The sequence below is a fragment of the Mus musculus genome, chromosome 8, assembly GCF_000001635.26.
Source record: "Mus musculus strain C57BL/6J chromosome 8, GRCm38.p6 C57BL/6J".
NCBI classification, from domain to species: Eukaryota; Metazoa; Chordata; class Mammalia; order Rodentia; family Muridae; genus Mus; species Mus musculus.
Genome location: NC_000074.6, coordinates 3,991,188 through 4,011,478, shown reverse-complemented (window position 1 = coordinate 4,011,478; position 20,291 = coordinate 3,991,188). Strand labels below are relative to the sequence as shown.

General features: G+C 42.2%; 1 pseudogene; it reads right to left on the bottom strand.

The window, feature by feature from the left end:
- Positions 1-13,779: 13,779 nt before the first annotated feature.
- On the bottom strand, positions 13,780-17,049 carry Gm7389 (predicted gene 7389; annotated as a pseudogene).

The window sequence follows — 20,291 nt, the reverse complement described above, 5'->3', positions numbered from 1 at the left end:
GAACCGCCAGACTGATTTCCAGAGTGGTTGTACAAGCTTGCAATCCGACCAACAATGGAGGAGTGTTCCTCTTTCTCCACATCCTTGCCAGCATCTGCTGTCACCTGAATTTTTGATCTTAGCCATTCTGACTGGTGTGAGGTGAAATCTCAAGGTTGTTATGATTTGCATTTCCCTGATGATTAAGGATGTTGAACATTTTTTCAGGTGCTTCTCTGCCATTCGGTATTCCTCGGGTGAGAAATATTTGTTCAGTTCTGAGCCCCATTTTTTAATGGGGTTATTTGATTTTCTGGAGTCTACCTTCTTGAGTTCTTTATATATATTGGATATTAGTCCCCTGTCCGATTTGGGATAGGTAAAGATCCTTTCCAAATCTGTTGGTGGTCTTTTTGTCTTATTGATGGTGTCTTTTGCCTTGCAGATGCTTTGCAATTTTATGAGGTCCCATTTATCGATTCTCGATCTTACAGCACAAGCCATTGTTGTTCTATTCAGGAATTTTTCCCCTGTACCCATATCTTCGAGGCTTTTCCCTACTTTCTCCTCTATAAGTTTCAGTGTCTCTGGTTTTATGTGGAGTTCCTTAATCCACTTAGATTTGACCTTAGTACAAGGAGATAGTACTGGATCAATTCGAAATCTTCTACATGATAACAGTCAGTTGTGGCAACACCATTTGTTGAAAATGCTGTCTTTTTTCCACCTGATGGTTTTAGCTCTCTTGTCAAAGATCAAGTGACCATAAGTGTGTGGGTTCATCTCTGGGTCTTCAATTCTGTTCCATTGGTCTACTTGTCTGTCGCTATACTAGTACCATGCAGTTTTTATCATAATTACTCTGTAGTACATCTTTAGGTCGAGCATGGTGATTCCACCAGAGGTTCTTTTATCCTTGAGAAGAGTTTTTGCTATCCTAGGTTTTTTGTTATTCCAGATGAATCTGCCGATTGCCCTTTATAATTTGTTGAAGAATTGAGTTGGAATTTTGATGGGGATTGCATTGAATCTGTAGATTGCTTTTGGCAAGATAGCCATTTTTACTATATTGATCCTGCCAATCCGTGAGCATGGGAGATCTTTCATCTTCTGAGATCTTCTTTAATTTCTTTCTTTAGAGACTTGAAGTTCTTGTCATACAGATCTTTCACTTCCTTAGTTAGAGTCACGCCAAGGTATTTTATATTATTTGTGGCTATTGAGAAGGGTGTTGCTTCCCTAATTTCTTTCTCAGCCTGTTTGTCCTTTGTGTAGAGAAAGGCCATTGACTTGTTTGAGTTAATTTTATATCCAGCTACTTCACTGAAGCTGTTTATCAGGTTTAGGAGTTCTCTGGTGGAATTTTTAGGGTCACTTATATATACTATCATATCATCTGCAAAAAGTGATATTTTGACTTCTTCCTTTCCAATTTGTATCCCCTTGATCTCCTCTTGTTGTCTAATTGCTCTGGCTAGAACTTCAAGTACAATGTTGAATAGGTAGGGAGGGAGTGTACAGCCTTGTCTAGTCCCTGATTTTAGTGGGATTGCTTCAAGCTTCTCACCATTTACTTTGATGTTGGCTACTGGTTTGCTGTAGATTGCTTTTATCATGTTTAGGTATGGGCCTTGAATTCCTGATCTTTCCAAGACTTTTTATCATGAATGGGTGTTGGATTTTGTCAAATGCTTTCTCAGCATCTAACGAGATGATCATGTGATTTTTGTCTTTGAGTTTGTCTATATACTGGATTACGTTGATGGATTTCCATATATTGAACCATCCCTGCATTCCTGGGATGAAACCTACTTGGTCAGGATGGATGATTGTTTTGATGTGTTCTTGGATTCCGTTAGCAAGAACTTTATTGAGGATTTTTGCATCGATATTCATAAGGGATATTGGTCTGAAGTTCTCTATCTTTGTGGGGTCTTTTTGTGGTTTAGGTATCAGAGTAATTGTGGCTTCATAGAAAGAGTTGGGTAGAGTACCTTCTGTTTCTATTTTGTGGAATAGTTTGTGAAGAACAGGGATTAGATCTTCTTTGAAGGTCTGATAGAACTCTGCACTAAACCCATCTGGTCCTGGGTTTTTTTTCGTTGGGAGACTATTAATGACTGCTTCTATTTCTTTGGGGGATATCGGACTGTTTAGATCATTAACCTGATCTTGATTCAACTTGGTACCTGGTATCTGTCTAGAAACTTCTCCATTTCATCCAGGTTGTCCAGTTTTGTTGAGTATAGCCTTTTGTAGAAGGATCTGATGGTGTTTTGGATTTCTTCAGGATCTGTTGTTATGTCTCCCTTTTCATTTCTGATTTTGTTAATTAGAATGCTTTCCCTGTGCCCTCTAGTGAGTCTGGCTAAGGATTTGTCTATCTTGTTGATTTCCTCAAAGAACCAGCTCCTTGATTGGTTGATTCTTTGAATAGTTCTTTTTGTTTCCACTTGGTTGATTTCACCCCTGTGTTTGATTATTTCCTGCTGTCTACTCCTCTTGGGTGAATTTTCTTCCTTTTGTTCTAGAGCTTTTAGGTGTGTTGTCAAGCTGCTAATGTATGCTCTCTCTAGTTTCTTTTTGGAGGCACTCAGAGCTATGAGTTTTCCTCTTAGAAATGCTTTCATTGTGTCCCATAAGTTTGGGTATGAAGTGGCTTCATTTTAATTGAACTCTAAGAAGTCCTTAATTTCTTTCTTTATTCCTTCCTTGACCAAGGTATCATTGAGAAGAGTGTTGTTCAGTTTCCACGTGAATGTTGGCTTTCTATTATTTATTTTGTTATTGAAGATCAGCGTTAGTCCATGGTGATCTGATAGGATGCATGGGACAATTTCAATATTTTTGAATCTGTTGAGGCCTGTTTTGTGACCTATTATGTGGTCATTTTTGGAGAAGGTACCATGAGGTGCTGAGAAGAAGGTATATCCTTTTGTTGTAGGATAAAATGTTCTGTAGATATCTGTCAGATCCATTTGTTTCATAACTTCTGTTAGTTTCACTGTGTCCCTGTTTTGTTTCTGTTTCCATGATCTGTCCATTGGTGAAAGTGGTGTGTTGAAGTCTCCCACTATTATTGTGTGAGGTGCAATGTGTGCTTTGAGATTTACTAAAGTTTCTTTAATGAATGTGGCTGCCCTTGTATTTGGAGCATAGATATTCAGAATTGATAGTTCCTCTTGGAGGATTTTACCTTTGATGTGTATGAAGTGCCCCTCCTTGTCTTTTTTGATGACTTTGGGTTGGAAGTCAATCTTATCCGATATTAGGATGGCTACTCCAGCTTGTTTCTTCTTACCATTTGCTTGGAAAATTGTTTTCCATTCTTCATTCTGAGGTAGTGTCTATCTTTTTCTCTGAGATGAGTTTCCTGTAAGCAGCAAAATGTTGGGTCTTGTTTGTGTAGCCAGTTTGTTAGTCTATGTCTTTTTATTGGGGAGTTGAGACCATTGATATTAAGAGATATTAAGGAAAAGTAATTGTGGCTTCCTGTTATTTTTGTTGTTAAAGTTGGCATTCTATTCTTGTGGCTGTCTTCTTTTAGGTTTGTTGAGGGATTACCTTCTTGTTTTTTCTAGGGCGTTTTTCCCGTCCTTGTATTGCTTTTTTTTTTCTGTTATTATCCTTTGAAGGGCTGGATTCATGGAGAGATAATGGGTGAATTTAGTTTTGTCGTGGAATACTTTGGTTTCTCCATCTATGGTAATTGAGAGTTTTGCTGGGTATAGTAGCCTGGGCTGGAATTTGTGTTCTCTTAGTGTCTGTATAACATCTGTCCAGGCTCTTCTGGCTTTCATAGTCTCTGGTGAAAAATCTGGTGTAATTCTGATAGGCTTGCCTTTATATGTTACTTGACCTTTTTCCCTTACTGCTTTTAGTATTCTATCTTTATTTAGTGCATTTGTTGTTCTGATTATTATGTGTCGGGAGGAATTTCTTTTCTGGTCCAGTCTATTTGGAGTTCTGTAGGCTTCTTGTATGTTCATGGGCATCTCTTTCTTTAGATTTGGGAAGTTTTCTTCAATAATTTTGTTGAAGATGTTTGCTGGTTCTTTGAGTCGAAAATCTTCATTCTCATCCACTCCTATTATCCGTAGGTTTGGTCTTCTCATTGTGTCCTGGATTTCCTGGATATTTTGAGTTAGGATCTTTTTGCGTTTTCCATTTTCTTTGATTGTTGTGCCGATGTTTTCTATGGAATCTTCTGCACCTGAGATTCTCTCTTCCATCTCTTGTATTCTGTTGCTGATGCTTGAATCTATGGTTCCAGATTTCTTTCCTAGGGTTTCTATCTTTAGTGTTGCCTCACTTTGAGTTTTCTTTATTGTGTCTACTTCCATTTTAAGGTCTAGAATGGTTTTGTTCATTTCCATCACCTGTTTGGATGTTTTTTCCTCTTTTTCTGTAAGGACTTCTACCTGTTTGATTGTGTTTTCCTGTTTTTCTTTAAGGACTTGTAAGTCTTTAGCAGTGTTCTCCTGTATTTCTTTAAGTGAGTCATTAAAGTCTTTCTTGATGTCCTCTACCATCATCATGAGATATGCTTTTAAATCTGGGTCTAGGTTTTCGGGTGTGTTGGGGTGCCCTGGACTGGGTGAAGTGGGAGTGCTGGGTTCTGATGATGGTGAGTGGTCTTGGTTCCTGTTAGTAAGATTCCTACGTTTACCTTTCGCCATCTGGTAATCTCTGGAATTAGTTGTTATAGTTGACTCTGTTTAGAGATTGTTCTTCTGGTGATTCTGTTACTGTCTATCAGCAGACCTGGGAGACAGATTCTCTCCTCTGAGTTTCAGTGCTCAGAGCACTCTCTGCTGGCAAGCTCTCTTACAGGGAATGTGCGCAGATATCTTGTGTTTGGACCTCCTCCTGGCCGAAGAAGAAGGCCCAAAACAGGACCTTTCCCAGAAACTGTCAGCTTCTGTGGTGCAGACTCTCACCTGTGCAGACTAAGTTCCTAAGTTCGGTGGAGTCCCGGAACCAGAGTGGCGCCCGCTGCTCCTGAGGCTGAGGCCGCCTTCCTTCCTTTCTTCTTTTCATCTTCTTCATTTCACCTTCTTTATTTTCTTCATCTTTTAATTAAATGTTTTATTATTCCAGGGTTTCACACCTACATATACTGTTTTTAGATCAAGTCCACCCCATTTCTTCTCCTCCAATACCCCTCTATGCCTCCCATCACTTTTTCCTCCCAGATACACGTGGGAGGGAAAAAAAAACCTGTGTGTGTGTGTGTGGGGGGGTTCTGATGCTAAGGTCCTATTCCCCAATTGGCTCTTGATCTGTCAGTTAAAAAAAAGCCATGGAACAGTTGCTGGGTGGAAGGAATAGGTGGGACTTTTGGGTCCCTAAAGAAAAGAAGAGACGCAAGGTAGTAAAGATTCACCATGCTTTAGAGAGAGAGAGAGAGAGGAACCCAGCAGCCATGTGAGGTCTCTGGATGATCTGGGACCTATAGCAGCTCTTACAAGTGGGTGGTCATAGATGTTTAGGAGGGACTAGATGTATCTTAACAACTAAAGTTTAGGGCAGGTGGGAGGTGCAGAGATAAGAAATGGATAAGGGCATGCTTTTTCAGGTAGGAGATAGTAGCACCCAGCAATTGTGTCAAAAGGCAAGTTGAACATGAACAACTATGTGTGTGTGTCTTTTATCCATGGATTCAAGGGAAGCTGGGTGGAGGCCGGTAGTGCAACCCATTCCTGGAACTAAGATGGAACAGCGAAAAGCTACACACAACACAAAATACTGACACCACTTAGTGCTTGAGTCTATGTGCATGGGTTAAAGACCACTGAACATAGCATTGATTGGTTTTTAGGGGCCAAATCCCTGAAGAAAACACATTCTCCCTTCTCTGGGGACCATTGATTGCCCATAGATTCTCAGCTAGTAGTGGGACTTCATGATACCCATTCTTGTCCAAGTTGGGATTTAGTCTGACCTGATCCTGTGCATGCAGTCACAGTTGTTTGCATTCATGTGTACAACAGCTCTCTCATGTTGAGAAAAATGATGTTTTGTTGAAGACATTCAGTACCTGTGACTATTACAGTCTTTCTAGCCTTTCCTAGATGGTGATCCCTGAGCCTTGGGTGGGGTGTAATACAGATGTTCCATTTAGAGCTAAGAGCACCAGATTGTTATTCTCTGCATGTTTACCTGTAATTGCATGTCTCATTTTGACCATCACCTACCCATGAAAGAAGCTTCCTTGGTGAGTGTTGAGAGATACACTAAACTATAAATATGAAGGTAAGAATTTGACTGACAGATTAATATTATATCCATTTAGCAGAATAATAATATTAGATTCTCTTGTAGGCCTATCACTTATCTAGCCACAGATTATTGGCCTTAATAATGGCACCAGGTTTGGTCCAGAAAATGGTACCCACTTGTGAAGTGGACCAGAAATTCAATCATAAAGTTGTTGATTACTCCTTTGACATTCATGCCAGTATTATAGCAGGACACATATCTTTCCCAGTCAGCCTAAACTGAATCTCTCAAAACTCACAGCTGAGTCAGATGGATGAATACTTTTTCACCCCTAGGAGCATTCATAGGCTCTTCCAACACTGTGATTGCTAGTCCACAGGGGCAAGCTTTCAGGCGAGTATCAGCATGATTTCTCCAAATATTATGCCTCAAGTAGATGGTGTTGTGATGGCCGTTACTAGTTGTCAACTTGACTACAACTGGAATGAACTACAATCCAGAGATGGAGGGCAGATTTGTGATCAAGATCTTGAGGTTGGAAGACACAGGCCTCTGACCTGGGTCTTGACACAGATGACACATGCTTTTGATCCAGATCTTGAGGCATAGTGGCCATGAAAATCTTAGGACCAGGAAAGATAGTACACACCTTTAATCTAGACCATACCTTTGGCTGGAGGGCCACATAGTACATTGGAAGAAAGAAGGCTCACTCTTCTTTGCCTGATTGCACTTACTTGCCAGAACATGTATTGGTATCTACTTCCTCAGGATTCCAGATTATACAGAAGACCAGCTAAAACAACTAGTCTCATGGGACTGAGAAAATACTGTATTCTTGGACTCCTCATTCACAGCTGCCAAATGTTGGGTTAGTTGGACTGCATGCAGACTGTAAGTCATAACAATAAATACTCCTTATATATAGAGTACTCTGTAAGTTCTATGACTCTAGAGAACCCTGACTAATATAGGTGTCTTAAATAATAGGGTCATAGCATCAAGTTTTGGAGGTAATCAAGAACAAGTAATAGCCTGCATTATTTGGGGGCTCTATTCAATTTCACTGGACAACATCTTAAGAAAGGTTACATATTCCTGGCACTTGGCTTTGTAGTTGTTAGCATTTGGTGTGTGATAGTCCTTTGTTATTCCACCATAGAGTAACTCTAAACTCTTCTTGTATGTGTGTATGTATATATTTTAGAAAGTTTTTATAGTAGTATATTTCCATTCTAAAAAGAATTGCATCAGAATGTTGATGGGAATTACATTAAAATTATAGGTTCCTTTTAATGAGATGGCCATTCTCAAAATAATAATCCTACAAATCCAGGAGTATAGGAGTGTTAAAGCTCGGTTTTCAGGTGGAACAATTTTCAATCATCTGAGAAACTGCCAGATTGATTTCCAGAGTAACTACACCAGTTTGCACTCTCACCAGCAATGGAGGAGTGTTCCCCTTTCTCCACATCCTTGCCAGCGTGTACTTTTGCTTTAGCTATTTATCTTAGGCATTCTGGTTGGTATAAAGTGGAATCTCAGGGTCCTTTTGATTTGCATTTTCCTGATGACTAAGGATATTGAACATTTAAGTGCTTCCCAACAATTTGATATTCCTCTGTTGAAAATTCTCTGTTTAGCTCTGTACCTATTTTTAATTTGGTTATTTGGTTTGTTGGGGCCTAGCTTCTTGAGCTCTTTATATATTTTGAATATTAATCTTCTGTTGGATGTAGGGTTAGTGAAGATCTTTTCCTGATATGTAGGCTGCTAAACTCTGTCCTATTGACAGAGTTCTTTGCCTTATAGAAGCTTTTCAGTTTCATGAGGTCCCATTTACTAATTGTTGGTCTTAAAGCCTGAGACATTAATGTTCTGCTCAGAAAATTGTGTCTTGTACCAATGTGTTCAAGGATGTTTCCCATTTTCTCTTCTATGAGATTTAGTGTATCTGGTTTTATGTTGAGATCCTTGATCCACTTGGACTTCAGTTTTGTGCAGGATGATAAATATGAATCTATTTGCATTCTTCTACATGCAGACATCTAGTCAGACTAGCACCATTTCTTGTAGATGCTTTCTATTTTCCATTATATGGTTTTTGCTTCTTTAACAAAAATCAAGTGTCCACAGGTATGTGGAGTTTTTCTGGGTCTTTGTTTGATTCCATTGATCAACCTCTCTGTTTCTATACCATACCATCTTGAACTGGAATAGGGAGAGTGACATCATTGTCTTGTTTCTTATTTTAGTCAAAATGCTTCAAGTTTTTATCCATTTAGGATTAGGTTTACTGTGGGTTTGTTGTATATTGTTTTTACTATGGTATGATGTGTTGCCTCCATCCCTAGACTCTCCGGTTGTTTGTTTGTTTTTTTTTAATAATGGAAGGATGTTGAATTGTTTCAAAGTTTTTTTCTGTATCTAGTGAGGTGATTATGTGGTTTCTTCCCTTGAGTATATCTTTGTGGTGAATCTTGATTAATGTTGGGGATTGGTTATAATGCTTTGAATTAATATGTCCCCCCAAATTTGGAATCTGCATGTTCAAACACTGAAGGTCCTTGTCCCCAATTGGGTTTTGATCAATCAATGAAGAGCCATTTTCCAATAGCTTGGCAGATAGACTGAAGCGGGACCTTTGGATTTGGGCAGGCTAGGAACTAGAAAAAGAATCACCATGATTTAGAGGGAGACATCAGCTGCAGAAGGAAAATCATCTGAAAGATAGGTGAGCTGGATTCACAGGTGGGCAACAAGTTGAGGGACAGTCCCTGTTTGTTTTGGGGAGACCTGCATGAAGACTAAGCTGTACATCCACTACATATGTTTGGGTGGCCTAGGTCTAGCCCATGTTCACTCTTTGGCTGGTGATTAATACTCTGGGAGCCCCCAAGGGTCCAGGTTAGTTAAATCTGTTGTTTTTTCTCTGGAGTCCCTATCCTCTTCAGGTTCCTCACTCAATCCTTCCTCCAACTCTTCCACAAGACTCCCCAAGCTTCAACTTAAGTTCAGCTGTGGATCTCTGCATCTGTTTTCATTGGTGGAGCCTCTAAGAGCACAATTATGTGGGATCCTGTCTGCAAGCATATCAAAGTACCACTAATAATTTCAGGAATTATTTTTACCCATGCCATGGGTCTTAATTTGTGCCAATCATTGGTTGGCCATTCACTCTGTCTCTGCTACATCTCTATCCCTGCACATCTTGTAGGCAGGACACATTTTGGGTCAAAGATTTTGTGGTCCTCATCCCTCCACTGTGAATCTGTCCTGGCTATAGACAGTGGTCACTTCAGGTACCATATCTCCCACTGCTAGGAGTCTCACAAAAATCATCCCTATAGACTCTCTGCCACCTGCCCCCTACCCCAGGTCTCTGGCACATCCTAGGGATGCCCTTTCTACCCACTGCTAATTTCTGTTCTCTCTCTGCTGCTCTCCTTACACCTACCTAATCATCTGACCTTTTTCCCCTACACAGTTCCTCTCCTACACAGTTTCATCTCCCCATCCATGTCTGATATCAATTTTGTTACCTCTTCTGAAAAATATTCAAGCATACTCTCTTAGGCCCTCCTTATTATTTGGGTTCTTTTTGGTGGGAGTTATTTTTATTTATGTTTTATTAAATTAGTTTTTTTTACATATTAAATGTTACCCCTTTCCTGGTCCCCCCTCCCAAAGTTCTTCACCCCATCCCCCTCCACTTTGCCTCTGAAGGCTGATTCCCTACACACCCACTCACTTCCACCTCAAACTCCCTCACCAGCTTCTTCCTTCCCTGGGGTACTAAGTCCTACTTAGGATTAGGCACATCCTCTCCCACTGAGGCCAGACAATGCAATCCTCTGTTACATATGTGCAGGGAGCCACAGACCAGTCCATGTATGCTCTTTGGTTGGTGATTTAGTCTCTGGGAACTCTTAGGGGGGTCCAGGCTAGTTGATGTTATTGTTCTTCCTATAGGGCTGCCATCCCCATCAGCTCCTTCAATCCTTCCCCTAACTCTTCCATAGGGGTTCACAACCTCAGTCTAATGGTTGTCTGTCTTAGTAATCTGCTGGTAGAGCCTCTCAGAGGACAGCTTTGCTAGGCTCCTGTCTGCAAGCACAACATGGCATCAGTAATAGTATCAGGATTTGGTGCCTGTGTGTGAGATGGATCCCAAGTTGGGCACGTCAATGGATGGTCTTTTCTTTAGTCTCTGCTCCATTTTTGTTCCTGCATTTATTTTAGACAGGAATAATTCTGGATCAAAAATTTTGAAAGTAGGTGGGTGATGCTATCACTCCACTGGGAGCCCTGTCTATCTACTGGAGGTGGACTCTTCAGGTTCCATCTGCCCACTATTGGGTATTTTGGTTAAGGCCATCCCCACTGAGTCCTGGGAGCATCCCACATTACAGGTCTCTGAAACTTTATAGAGCTTCCCCCCACTGTCACCCCCTGCTGCTGCATATTTCCATTCATTTTCCTGGCCTTATGGACTTCTCTCCTGTCTCCCCCCATATCTGATCCTGTGCCCCCTTTCCCCTCCCCCTGCCCTCTTCCACTAAAGTCCCTCCCTCCCTCTGCCTTCCATGACTATTTTCTTCCCCATTCTAAGTCAGATTGAAGCATCCTCACTTGGGCCTTTCTTCTTGTTAAACTTCATATGCTCTGTTAGATGAATCATGGGTATTATATTCTTTTTTGCTAATATCCACTTATCAGTGAGTATATACCATGCATGTCCCTTTGTTTCTGGGTTACCTCATTCAGGATGATATTTTCTAGTTCCACCCATTTGCCTGTAAAATTCATGGTGTCCTCATTTTTCATAGCTGAATACTCTACCATTGTGTACATGTACCACATTTTCTGTATTCATTCTTTGAGTGAGGGACATCTGGGTTTTTTCAGCTTCTGACTATTATTAATAAACCTACTATGAATATAGTGGAGCACATGTCCTTATGGTAGAGCTGGGACTTCAGGTAGAGCTATTTCTAATTTTCTGGGGATCCTTCATATTGATTCCAGAGTGGTTGTGCCAGTTTGCAATCCCACCAGCAAATGGAGGAGTGTTCCCCTTTCTCCACATTCTCACCAGTATGTGCTGTCAATTGAGCTTTTATCTTAGCCATTTTGATTGGTATAAGATGGAAACATAGGGTCATTTTGATCTGCATTTCCCTAATGACTAAGGATATCGAATACTTCTTTAAGTGCTTCTTGCCCATTCAAAATTCCTGTTGAGAATTCTCTTTTTAGCTCTTTACCATATTTTTTTATTGGGTTCTTTGTTTTTTTGGTGTCTAGCTTCTTGAGTTCTTTATATACTTTGTATATTAGCCCTCTATCAGATGGGTTAAGTGAATTTTTTTCCCCAATCTGTAGGTTATCACTTTGCCTTATTGATAGACTTCTTTGTCTTACAGAAGCTTTTCAGTTTCACAAGGTCCCATTTTTCAATTGTTGATCTTATAGCCTGAGCCACTGGTGTTTTGTTCAGGAAATTTTCCCCTGTAGCAATGTGTTCAAGGCTATTTCCCATTTTCTCTTCTGTTAGAGTCAGTGTAACTGGTTTTGTGTTGTGGTCCTAGATACTCTTGGACTTAAGCTTTGTACAAGGTGATAAATATGGATCAATTTGCATTCTTCTACATGCAGACCATCACCAGTTAGACCATCATCATTTGTTGAGCTATATGGTTTTTGCTTCTTTGTCAAAGACCAAGTGTCCATATGTGTGTGGGTTTATTTTTGAGTCTTCAACTCTATTCCATCAATTGACCAGTCTGTATCTGTACCAGTGCCATGTGTTTGTTTGGTTTTTTTTATCACTATTGCTCTGTAGTACAGCAATAAAGGGTCTAAACTTTTGAGGTAAAGGATGGAGAACTTCCCCCTGAGAAGGTATTTTTCAATTGGGAATTGTTTTGAATGCAGTGATTACAGGCAGAAGCCACCAAACCTGCCCCACTTACCTATTTCTCAAAAATTGTTACTTATAGAAATACTATATATACTTCACTATTTTCATCGTTCAAGAGATGAAAGAGATCCTTAGCTGTCAATTTACTTCACTGCTTTTATTTTATAATGTAAGGAAAATGCTATCTCTCCTGGAGTTAAAAATCAGAAAAAGATTCTAGGGGATGGGGGCGTGGGTTCAAGCTCACAAAGTGCTCGATGGATGAGATGGGGGCCTGGATTTGGATCCCATATCAAACCTGGTGGCAGTCAACACCTGCAACCCGGGACTGGGACCTGGCCAAAATACTGAGTAGAAAAATACAGTTTCAAATAATAACCTGTTTCAAATAATTCAGTTCTTATCCTCCCTCTACACACACATATGTGCACATATAAATTCACTTTAAAAAGATTTTAGGAAATATATATCCCTGGACAACACACAGCCAAAGGAGAAAAAGACAAATCTCTCCTGAATCTGTGTCCCCTCCCTGCTCTGTGGTGCTAGGGATGGAACTTGGGTCTTCAAGCAAGCCCTCTACCACCAAGTATACATACTCTGCAGTAGACGCCAGGCTCTTACTGACTGCATTCCTAGACAGACTCTCGTGCAGTCCAGGCCGACCTTGGACTCACTATGTGGCTGAGGATGACATGGCCCTTTCCCTTTCCGTTCCTCTGCTTTTGAGCAGTGCTTGGGATAGAAGTTGGCTGCCGCTGGCGTTTACAATACAGACTTAGATTTCAGTGTAAGCGCCTACAGCTGGGTTGCTGGACTTCCGTCTGTCTTTCCCGAGGCTGCTCTTCTGGCTTTCTCCTGTTGCACGAAGCAGCACACATAGTTAATTGACTGCAAGTCATCAACACATGGGTGGTCAGACTTGGTGCTTCTCAGCTTAATCCCAGCAGCGGGGAGGCAGGCTGCTCTGTATAGTGAGACCCAGTCTCAAGGCAAAACCAACCAAACAAATCCAAGTGGGCTGTGCTCGGAGGACATCTAATATCACAGAAAAACACCAGGCTTTCTAATCCCATCACAGATGGACAGAGTCGGCTCCTAGTGCATTTAAAAAAGACTCAACAGACCTATGTTGTGAGTGACCGCTGGGGCACAGCCTGTGACATAAGGAACCCACACTCCCACCTGCTGATTGTTAGGTGCGGATCAGTGTGACTAAGGTGGGGAAAGGAGGATCTTTGTAATAACTCCGGAAAAGACTTGGTGTATTTCACTATGTAAAATTTATTTTTTATAAAAAAATGTGTGACACCAGCACCTTCTTCTAAACCGACTTAATTAGGAATCTATTCTCTTATAGAATACACATTGGCATTGAAATAGTTTAAAGAAATGTAATGGCTATCTATGAAAGATTACGTTTTGATTGTTACCCCACAGCTCATGTGTCTGCACACACAGAACTGAACATTCCCAACTTTACATTCGATTTGTTAGTCAGTTTTCCACTGCTGCATTTTATAAAGAACTTTAAAGTTTCATAAAAGGAAAAAAATTAAGGAACTAGGATAAATCTATGTCTTATAACAGCATTTTTACATAAACAATTTAAACCTGCATGCAGGCAACTTCTCTTGTTGTCACACACCTTTTTAAGGGAAAAAGTACACCCATTTTACAGAAAATCCCACATACACTGTAATATGCTGGAAACAATGCTAAAGGACCAGTGTGGATGGCGCTCTCGAGCACACACACACACACACACACACACACACACACTGCTCTCTTTATAAATTATGAACTGGAGTTCCTGATCATGACAGGGGCCGGGAGGTCCAGTCCTTAGGGTTTTGCTCTCTGGAAGAACACCTTTAGGTAATTTTTTAAAACTTTAGCATCAGGCTGCTGAAGTGCTTGACAGAACTCCTGAATTATTTCTGGAACAACTTGTAGGGAGGGCAGATATTCTTGTTGAAGATACTGAACACATTCAGGGCCCCGTTTGAGATGGATTGTTTTCAGAGTCACGGCACACTCAGAAAGCGCCAACACTGTCTGTCCATCTGCCAGGTCAAAGGTCTGCTTCAAAGGTGCCAGGAAACACGCTGGGACGATGTGCTTATGAACAAAGTCGGCAAAGCCCACCGGTCCGTCCTTGCCTCCCCAGAGCTCCACCAGCTTTGAGAGGATAATAAAACACGTTTTCTGTGCAATTGGATCTGGATAGTCAACGGCTCCTTGGATTACAGTAACCAGCACCCGTTCTACATTTTCTGCACCTTGATTCGCGATCACTTCACTCATCCCGCTGCCGGTGTAACTCCTCCTTAGCATCTGCTTCTACAACGCTGCCGACTGGTCATCGTCTTCCACTGGTCGCAGCAGCACTTCAAAGATAGCGTGAAGCAGGGGCATGAACATCTGATGTAAAAACCGGGACACCTGCATCTTGAACTTGGCCGTGATCTGGTTGATGAGTGGAATGAACTACTGGAGGTCTTTCGCTTCACAGTCCTTGAGCATGTGCTCTGAGGCAGACGGGATGAATGGGAGCACCTCCGCCTCGAGGCAGATGATCATCCGATGGAGGAAGGTCCGCACGCCGCTTCGGAGGACGTCCTTTTGCAAGGGGCAGCTGAGGGCTGGCAGGAAGGTCTGTAAGCAGTCCAGGTAGACCTGGGAGCAGCCGCACTGTTTCACAGTCTGCTTGCTGCTGAAGGCCTTGCTGGTTCGACTGGCGAATCCCACTGCGTGGTTGAGACTGTCTGCAAGAGATGCTTGTCTCTCTTCATCCTGTGCCATCATCAGCTTTTCCAACAGAACCTTGAACCTCTCCATCAGTGGTGTCAGGAGGTCCTTCATTAAGGCCTGCTTATTTTCTGCGGGGTATTCACTGTTAACAATCAGCGCCCTGGCTGTTTCGTAAATGAGCTGATTGTCGCTACTCAGCAAGAACTGGTATCCGTTCTCCGGTGGAGAAAGGGCTAATAAATCTTGTATTCTATTCAAAATCTCCTCAATGTAAGGATTCATTTGTTTATTGAGAGATTTGACAAATCTAGAAAATAGGTAGGTGGTTCTGCCCCGGGCTTTAGCACTGGAATGCCACAGACCTCTGTGATCTAAGAAAGCCATGAGTACACACGGAATGTGCTGAGGTTCAACTGTGAAAAACTTCTCATAGCGAACAACAGTTTCAAAGAACTCCAGGGTCACAGTCGTGTGCTGGTAGGAGCTGACTCCTGATGTCACCAACGTCCGCATCATGTCCTGCAAAGCACTCACTTTTGACACGTCACCTGAGAAGTGAGCGCGGTGGGACACCGGGAGAGCTTCCGCCAGCATGTACAGCAACCGCACGGCTACTTCAACCTCCATGAAGCGCGTGGTCTGCCAGTTCTGTAGCGTGGCACTGAAGACCCTGCGAACAGAAGCCAGCACGAGCTCCGGGGACACCTGAGCAAGTCTGTCTAACAGTAACTTCAGCTGTTTTCTGTATTCTACAAACATGGCTTCATCTTCACCCTAATTTTCAAAGTTATATTCTTCATCATAAGTCAATTTTTTTTCATAACGGCCAACATGATTGCCTCTACATTAGCTTTTTGCTGATCCGAGAGCACTGGAACCTGTTTCAGGATATGGAGATAATCATAACAAAACCCAGTGATGTTGGAGGAAATGTCATCGTCCTCGTGAACTAGCAGCTGTAACATAAGTGGCACTTTTGTCTCAATAGCTTCCAGTGCCTCCTGCGCATTCTTGACAGCCCCATTCTTAATTAATTTAGTCCAGCTAACTATTAACGACTGTCCCATTCCATTTACCAGCTTAGAAAATCTGGCCACAAAGTCCAAATTTTCTTCCTGGTCAATGCTGAAAAACCCAGCAGTCTGTAATACTTGACACAGGGACTCTACGAGTTTCATCTTATCCACAGGGTCCATCCCTTTATTTACAATCTCGAACAGTCACATGCTTCTTCCCGTAGAACCTCTACTGACATGTGACCTAGCAGCATATTTATAAACCTATCATTGGCTATAAGGGATAAATCTATCCAGGGGACGTAGGCCCCAACTACTTCAAGGCACTGGCACAGCACTTCTGAATTCGTATACTGGTAGTTGTGTAAAATCTGGTACCACGATTCCACCAGATTTGGAATGCACTGCTCCCGCACGGTGTCTTTTATCAGTGTGTTCCTTTGAGCCTCCTCTGACGTGTGAACCACGTCCCGATCCACCAGCTCTGAATCGATGGCCATGAGGATTCGCAGGTACAGATCCACTCCCCTCGGGTGGTTTAGGTCCACAACTGAGAGAATGTAAAAAAAAAAAAAAAAAAAAAAAAAAAAAAAAAACTTGGGCCACTTAGTGAGATACTCTGTAACAAAAAGCAAGGCGAACACTTGGGCCGCTTTGTTCCGTACGAAGGTCTTCTCTGGCTGCGGATTCTGAGCCTGAAGCCATGAGAGCAGTGTCTCCCTGATGAGCTGCTGCTGAGCAGTGCTTAGTTCTGAGTACTTGTATTTAACTTGATGCTCTAGTACTTGGAAGCAGAAGAACTTTACGTGATCATCACTGTATGTCTTCTGTGCCAGAGCCTCTGCACACACCTGCCAGGCATCTGGGGAAACCTTTAACTGCTCAAAATAAGCCAGGGCCCTCTGTCTAAAGTCTGAATCGGCATTTGGATTTAACCCTAAAAGAGCCTGTTCATCCATCTCGGCCGCTATTCCTGGAGTTTTCCGATCAGAACAGACGTGGCTTCTAATCCCACAGCAGAATCCACAATCATCATCACTCCAATATCTCTTCCTCGCCTGCACTCCCGGGGGTCGGCCAGCTGCAAGGAGCGGCGCCGTACACAGGGAACGCGGAGAGCGACCCACGTCCTTGCCGCTATAGTCCTCCAATACAATCCGGCTCGGCCCGCGCTCCTCTCGACGCTCAGCGTTCCCCGGGCGCCTTCTCTTGCGTGGGGCGGAGCGGGGAGGGCAGGTTGGCAAGCCGGCGGGCGGAGTCAACGGCCCTGGAAGGAAAACTACGCATGGTCCCCTAACGCCGCGCTGAGTCAGCGCGAGGCACGTCCCCCGCGCTGTGCCGCGCGGACCGGTAAACAACTTCTGCTGAAGCTTTTGAGAGGTGTATCACTGGTTGTACTCTGTGAGCATAACATATATCAAATCTGGTCCTTACTCTTAGATGGTACCTTCAAAGATGTTGAGAAATGTCGAAATTTCTGAATGCCTTGTGCCTATCCTGAAGTTAAATGCAGTCTTCACCTTGTGTCTGCAGCTCTTCTTCCTCCTTCTCTTTCTCCTTACCATCATCATTGTTGTCATCACTGTAGTCATCATCATCACCATCACCATCACCATCACTACCACCACCACCACCACCACTACCACTGTCTTCCTTGCAGGCTGTCATGAGTTGAGCATTTGTGTTCCACCACAAGCTCCTAGTAATGATATTCTACCTCATAACAAGCCAGAAGCATCACAGGACCACAGACTGAAACCTCTGAAACAATGAGCCACAATTCTGTCATTGTATCACAAAGCTAACAATCTCTTCTCAAATGATTTTCTTTTGAATAAATCTTATTTGGGTTTTGTTGTTTTGTTTTTAATCAATTCTCATCTTCCAAGTATTGGGTTTTGTGGTGGTGGGGGGATAAGCAGGATAAAGTATACAGGATACTTGGATTCAGTAGCATGACCATTATAATTTAAAATTTTTGTTTTGCTTTATAGACTAACAGTGGGACTTTGGGGTTTTTGAGTTGGAGCTGGAACAAAGAGGCTTTGTAGACCATTGGGATTGAATAATTGCACTTATGGAAGAACATGCATTAGAGGGAGCAGATTGGAAAAGTGCTGTGGTTTGAATTAAGTTTGTGTGCTCGCCTGAAATTCACAATGAAATTCAATTATTACTCTGGCAGCTTTGAAGGCGTGTCCTTTAAGGAAAATGGTATGCACATTGTTCATGTCTCTTGACATTAGTCACATTATCCATGTAAATCATAATAATCTTGAAATTTTTTCCACTAGTGCAATAGTGGTCAGAAGGTTACAGGAGTAACACACTGCTTTCTGGCTGAATCTGAGGGCTGCTCTACAGTAGGCAATTCATCCATGGCATTGTAAATGTGGTCAAAAGCCCATGTCCCAGGAAGTCTTATTCTCAAACAGGGGAACCTACTACTGTTGCTTTGCTAAAACACCTTTTAAATACTGTTTATTTGCATGGGTGAGTACTGCTCTCAGCCTCTTTCTGCAGGGGGAAACAATGCCCAAGACTCATAGCTGGTCAAAATGCCTAGAATAAGTATTTGCTTAGAGTGCAGTCATAAATGCACCATGTATATCAACTATCACAAGGAGGAACAAATGTAAGACCCAGAGGCTGGGGAGGTGCTGTGAAATGCTGTCTTCTGGATACAACATGGCCACTGCACTCATGAATTCATAGCAGCTATGGTTACTTGCATAAGTCTTGAACAAGATCAAGCCAGCTGGACCAGTCATTTTTGCTGGCAACAGCACTAATTGAACTCAGTGGGTTACAAAAAAGGAAGAAAGAAAAGAAGACATGAAAGTAGGAGGGGGGTGTGTTGGGGTATAACCTGGGTAAGTGAAAGGGGAAGTTAGGGATCAATATAATAAAGATGCATTGTATACATGTATAGAATTGTCAAAGAATGAATAAAACATTTCTTTTTTAAAAAGAAGAAAACAAATAAATTCTGGATTTCCCATAAAGGAGCTGTACAGCTGATAGAATGAACCTGACTTACTGTGCATTGGTTCTCCTTACCTGCTAAGTGGACAGTGGATTAAGTATCAGTTTGGGGAAATTAAATGAATGAGCAGAGGAAAGCAGCTATAAACATGGCTGAAGATAGCAGGCACTAAGTAACTATAAGGAACAATGATTCAGTGAGCAGAAATCACCATGAATAGGGACAATGGCAAACCAAAGAAGTTAAGCACTAGTTAGACTAGATGGCATTTATGAAAGGCTCAGAGAATTGCTTGACCCCTCCTCCATTATAAATAGTGAAGAGACAACAAAGATTATTTCAGAATAATACTATTGAAATTATTAAAGGCAACCCACAGCTTGGTCATACCATGAGTGAAGTAGTTCTTTCTAATAAAGATGTCAAGTTTCTAAGACTAGTTTTTTAGAATATTTAGTAAGTACCATGCTATTTAAGAAGCTCAACCTCCACTCTATCACTTTCAGTGTAGAACCTACTTCCTTATTCATCTTCTGAGGGTACATTTGGGGACTGAGTAGCAAGGTGTGACAATTGAAAGCTATTGTCCAGGAGTCTTGCACACTGAGGGGTAGCAGTGATCATGAGCAGCTCCAAGAAAGTCAGGGTAAGCATGGCCCCACTGGTTAAAGGTGTGATAGAATAGTAAGAGGTCTGCTAGGGGCAGTTCAGATCTTTTCCTGGCTCTTCACTGAAGTTCTTCTTGATCAGAGCAGGGGCTAAAGACCAATGGCATCAGATCTTCCCATGAAGGCTCTGGGCTCCAGCCAACTTTTGAACTTTATTGTTGGAGACCATACCATGAGAAAGTAAGCCTTTTGCAGCTTCCCACCTAACAAGCCAAATGGCCTTGTGTTAAGGAGCCGGTCATCACCCCCTCCTCCCTATTCCCTTCCTGGCACCTGAGGTTGTAAAAAGCTGAATTATAGTCCCCTCTTCCTTATCTCTTCCTGACTCCCAAGACTTTTAAGGACGTGAGTTATGTGCTGAGCTCAGCCTAACGCCGAAGGCTGTTAAGGAGGAATCTACATTCCAGAGATAAGACTCAGAGTGCCTCCCACCGCCTGCAGCCTGAATTCGGCCTTCAAATCCTAGATGCCCACTTCTTTGTTCTTTGTTAATTCCCCCTCAACCCCTCCCTATTCCCCTAGCTGTGTGCTTAAAACCTGGCATTTCAGCCTAATAAACTGAGACCTTGACAGGAACCCCTCCTTGGTCTCCACTTCTCTTTCCCTTCCACCCATTTCTCTTCTGGGTTTGCGGTCTCCCTCGCACCCACAAATAACTGGGTCCTGCTGGACGAGACACTTTATAGCTTTCCAGGTACAGCAGGTATAAGGGGTTGGGGACTGGGCAGTTTCTCCCATCTACC